The sequence below is a fragment of the Pseudophryne corroboree genome, chromosome 1 (assembly GCF_028390025.1).
Source record: "Pseudophryne corroboree isolate aPseCor3 chromosome 1, aPseCor3.hap2, whole genome shotgun sequence".
NCBI lineage: Eukaryota > Metazoa > Chordata > Amphibia > Anura > Myobatrachidae > Pseudophryne > Pseudophryne corroboree.
The window spans coordinates 408,856,439-408,862,551 of record NC_086444.1 but is presented as its reverse complement, the minus strand read 5'-3'; positions in this window follow the sequence as shown (position 1 = coordinate 408,862,551).

Genomic DNA, 6,113 nt, shown 5'->3' with positions numbered 1-6,113 from the left:
ATGTCTGAGGGGTCATGTATCATCGTGCCGTACAAGCTTCGAGGTATTGCGAAGTATACATTGAATCCTTCTTATCCCGTATTAAGGGTCTGTAAGTGGGCTAACAAACTCTACCGAGCTCTTTTCGGCTTTTAGTTCCAACAAATGGGGTGCACATTAGTTGATGATACATGAAGGGGGAAAATATGTGAGTGCTAAAATATGTACCTATATTACCTGTCGACTATGTGTGTCACTACCTGAAGATCGTAGAGATGAAGATAAGAAACATGCGTTATAAATGCATTCATATGGTAATGTGTGTAATTGTCCATGGATGTCTTGTTGATGTCTTGTCCGGGTTGCTGTATCTTTGCTGTAAGTGGCAAGCAAAGTTTTTCAAGTGTCCATAGAAAGTTAAAGTCTCTAAAAGTTCATCAAATGGTCTGTAAAAAAGTTCATCAATGGTCTGTAGGAATGTGCATCAAAATCTTCTTCCGAGTGGATGTCTTTTTACCTTGGAGAAAAACAAAGGAGAAACGGGTGAAAGAAACGGACCGTGGAATCACATTTTATCACAGCATTGTCTCTATTGATGGGTCATAAATTAAACCAGTTGTTGTAACAATGCCCTCGCTCCTTAAACTCATCAATTTGGTACTGCGCTTGCAATGCATTAAAATCCGAACACATCTGAATATCAATCCAATCATTATGACAACTCCTAGGATACATAAGAGAAATTTCCCTACATTAACGATAACATTTTGAGCCCATTCTCCTAAACCTGAGAACCAATTGCGTGGGTTCAACCATGATACCCAGCCGGTCAGTTCATTACTCACAGCAGTAAGGGTAAGGTTGTGTCTCCTTCGGAACTCCCACTTAAATTGCAAGATATCGTCCATCTTTTGATCTATGACCTCGGTTGGGTCATCGGTGCTGTTTGTGATATATGTACAGCACTTCACACCATACTGAGTTGCTAGGGTGACACAATACCCGCCTGTCACCGCTGTTATGTAATTGAGAACCATCCTGTGCTGCGAAACTCCCTTAAAATAAAAAAAACTACACAAATCACGTTTACCTGTACAATTAGCCTCTATGATCCTGCAGCAAATTTAGTGGGTATCAAGGTGAACTAACTAATGTACACAATAGCGTGCGGTCCAGTCGCACTGCGTATAAGTAACTATTACTTATCCGCCGAATGACCAGCGGAATCGATTGTTTAGGCTGCGAAACCTCAGCCGGAGCGTATTCTCAGAACGGGCCTATATGGGTACTACGCAAACCCCCGGGGCTGCGCTCACTACCTCTGACCTTTCTCAAGTTAGGGTTTTCAGAACTTCGCTAGTTACCTTAAACGGATTTCTGACTTCGCCGACCTTTTGGGTCTGCTGATTGCTATCTTGCTCCTTTATAACTTATACAATGTTAACGTGAGAAAGCCACTCCCACGCCACCAAGTGTCCACTCACCTGATGTGGTCTCCGACGGGATCCCGAATTATGGGTTCACAAAAACCTTTATTTTCACACTCACTCCTGCTCACTCATATACACTTTGATTTTTCTGTACAGAAAATTACTTTCATTCAGGTAAAACAGGCTAATCCCAGAGGTGATGCAATAAGAGAAGGATCTTTTAAACTAAAATTTTGGAAACTGAACAAATTTGTGCTATTATCGCGTGGCTTCCGTATCTACTAGACTAAAACAATGCTATTGTGTGATTTGTATTTAGTGGGCGTATCCGTACGCATGTTGCGTAATATACGCCACGTGTGTAGGCCTTTGCGTTGCGTAAGCAGTCTCGCACGCGGTCAGAGACACGTGTACACAGGCCGGATACGTCCGCAGTAACACAAATAACACGCTTCTTTAAAATGTAAACGATATTTAACTATAATCGCTTACCAAGCACCGCACAGTATCTCCTGTATAAACCTTTATAACTGGGTCAGGCTGCATGTGTGCTTTACAATTACTCCCTTAAGTATTACCCTTTACTTTTAACTAAATAGCAACAAATTTCTCAGCACGTGATCAATGCTAATGGCAAACAAGAGGGTAGATATGCAAAAATACACAAATGAAAATACAGGTGTGTGCGTGTGTTACGTGTGCAGTTTGCACCAAACAGAAATTTAACAGATTTAAAAGACAATAGCTTAACGTTCTTACCTTTCGGATCCGGATCCCACCAGCATCCCTACAAACCAAGCGGAGCAGACGCTTATCTAATCAGTACTACTGTATCCCCGACCACCAAACGGCTTACAGGGGATACTACCTTCCCGCCCTTTGCTGATAGATAAAAGTCTGCCTTGTCCTGCTAGGCTGCGGATATGAGGAGGACCGGACGAGCACTCAATTGATAATGTCAATTATTATCTTTAAACATAAAGCTATACACTATTACCGTGGAGCCGCTATGGCCACTAGACCACGTGCACGTGCTACGCACTTTGTACGCTATTTGCGTACAGAGTCCCGCATGTGGTACGCACTTGGCGTACACACGCTGCGCTGAGTGTACGGATTACACACAGCGGGCGCACACACACTTGATAACCTTTACCTTGCTAATAAAACACAGTGAGAATATACTTATACTCTAAACCTTAATAACCAAGTACTGTAATGATGTGACGTTTAAAAACCTTAACAATGTGTATGCTGTTTGAGCGATTGAGACGCTAAGAAAAGCCCTTTGCAGTAAACAGTGAAAACACAAGACCTGGTTTGGATTTAAAAACCACAGCAGCTCTAACACCGCCGTGGATGGTTTAGAGAAAAAGGGAAACACAATACAAGTTATACACTACAAACTAACATAGAAATCTAAACAGAATAACAGAAAATAATGTGAACAATAGCGAACAATTGCAAACAAGAGCGAACAAATTGAGAACATAAATGGCGAACAAAATGGCTACAGAGAATAATACATACATGGCGATGATTCGCATGCGCGACCTGGATCCAGTCAGCATTCAGGGAGAAAGCCTTCAGAGAAAGTGAGGCTGGCCAGGCAATGGTGGTCTTTATATAGCACAACATACATTCACAATACAATGGTACCTGTATCTCATTGTTCATTGGACACAGGGATGTGTCTCTACATTATAGCAAAGGTCATAGGTGGATTTGAACAGGTGAGCTGTGTCTTTCCCCAACTGCTCTGGTGGGAGGTATCCTCAGGATTCCCGCCGCATGTGTAATTTACAGCAAATACAGTTAATGTTCATAAACTACATTTGTACATAACTATACGCAGGAGCGAGCGATCCTTTCCTAACTAGCATCGGAATGTTACCCTTAAAATACCCTACAGCTGGATACTAGACACCACCTTTCAACCTTTGTCTGACCCTTCCTATCATGTAAAGAGGAATCTCTTTGTCCAGGAACAGTTTAAACTAAACATACTCGCTGACATTGTCTAGGGGAATATTAAATACAAAACACACTATTTGGGTTAAATATGCTACGATCGAGTCGCACGCTAGACGCTTACAAACTCTACCGTAAATGCGCATACCAGGCGCGTGATCGCCGGGGCGATCTTTACGCAAATTGCGGATATGTGCACGCACGGCAGAGCGTGTGCACACGCAGCGGGCATGTGCATGAGGGGTTAGTACAAGGCATATGCATCATGATATTTTTCGACTTTGACAGTCTATAGGAATAGGGAGATGCGGAATCTGGTACAAAGCCACTTTTGGCAGGTACAGTCCATAAAAAAATGGTCTGTAGCGGCCAAAAAGGTACAGTTGGAGGGTATGTAATTATCTGGTACTTTATCTCTCTCCACTTTATCACTTTTCAAATCTAAGTACTTAGGGGGGACTCTGTATTGTGTGCTGGGCAGCAGATGGATCTCTGAATGGGTCTTCAAGTTACAGTATATTCATTCTGGTCATCAACTAAAGTGATGTGGCCTAAACATGTATTCAGGCCCGGCGCTACCCTCTCAGCGAAGATATGCAATGCAGGTAGGTGCCGGGCATGAGAGGCGCTCTCACCCCTATACCACTAGTCTGCTGCTATCAATCTTACTGCAGGCCGCTGCTGCACGTGTCCAACTATATGACAAGCAGCGGCGCCGGCAACAGTCTTCCTGAGCAGCGAGCTGCTGGGTTCGCTCATCCCTGTTCACCCTGCCAATGGCTCCCGATCCGCTCAGAGAATGGAGGGAAATGCCGGGGACTGCGCTCCATCACACCACATGACTGGGAGGAGGCGAAGACTGTACTACTGTGGAGGGGTAACAGGAGAACTCAGAGAGGTGCAGAGAAGCTGTTGAACGGTGGCAGAAGCAGTGTGGGGGGGTATCATGTAAGTGCAGTGCTGTGCCTATGTGACAAAATGTTCAAGTGGCACTACTACTATGGGCATAATGTATAAGCGGCACTACTACTATGGGCATAATGTACAAGCGGCACTACTACTATGGGCATAATGTACAAGCGGCACTACTACTATGGGCATAATGTATAAGCGGCACTACTGCTATGGGCATAATGTACAAGCGACAATACTACTATGGGCATAATGTATATATGTGGCACTATTACTATGGGCATAATGTATAAGCGGCACTACTACTAAGGGCATAATGTACAAGTGGCACTACTACTATGGGCATAATGTACAAGGAGCACTACTACTATGGTCATAATATACAAGGGGCACTACTACTATGGGCATAATGTACAAACGACACTACTACTATAGGCATACTGTACAAGGGGCACTACTACTATGGGTATAATGTACAAGCGGCACTACTACTATGGGCATACTGTACAAGGGGCACTACTACTATGGGTATAATGTACAAGCGGCACTACTTCTATGGGCATAATGTATAAGCGGCACTACTACTACTATGGTCAAAATGTATATAAGTGGCACTATTACTATGGGCATTACATATATAAGTGGCACTATTACTATGGGCATAATGTATATAAGCTGCACTACTATTATGGGCATAATGTATATAAGTGGCACTATTACTATGGGCATAATGTATAATCGGCACTTCTACTATGGGCATAATGTATAAGCGGCACTGCTATAATGGGCATTATGTATGGCACTACTACTCAGGATATTAGGATATATAAGCAGCACTACTGTGAGCTAGAGATGAGCGGGTTCAGATTTACTCTGTTCTTTACGCCAGAATTATTGCCATTTCTTATTTTCTGGATTTTTCTTATTGGCTAACCAAAACATGTGATGTCCGATAGCCAATAAGGAGATTCGAGTAAATCCGAGTAAAACCGAACCTGCTCATCTCTACTGTGGGCATTAGGTATATAAGCGGCACTACTACTGTGGGTATTAGGTATATAAGTGCCACTACTACTGTGGGTTTTATGTATATGAGCGGCACTTCTACTGTGCGCATTATGTATATAAGCGCTGCTACTACTCTAAGCATTATGTGTAAGGGGCACTACTACTGTGGGCATTATAAGTATAAGGGACACTACTACTGTGGGCATTGTGTAAGGGGCACTACTACTGTGGGCATTATGTGTAAGGGACACTACAATGTAGTATAATGTGAATAAAATTGCACTACTGTATGGCGTACTCTGAATTGGGGGTTCTATTGTGTGGCCAATGGCCATGCCCCTTTCTTATGAAAAAACACCTCTTTTTTGCAGTATTGGAGGGTGCAAATTTATAGTTTGCAGGGGGGGAAACCGAATACCCTGCATGTAGTAAATATGAAATACAAAAATATTTAGAGTTTCACAACACAAACATGACTTGTTTACCTAGTAAAATCTAAAGACATACAGTTACCTAATTATAGCTCAATAAATATTTCCATATGAAAAAGTCTGTTACTATTAGTGTAACATAATACACCAGTGTGAATTGGAATCTAGGTGAGACAGGCAGCAGTAATGGTTATGTGTGCGTAGAACCTTCTAATGAATATTTGTCCACAAACAAAATACTATACAATGATAGGCCAGCCGTGCAGTCGCGCAGTGTGCAGATGCATATGTAACATTACGCTGTTAACACGAAAACGTGGGCCTTCCTCACGTGACCAAACACTGGAGGTCCAACAGATTTCCATGAGTGATCAGGTGACTC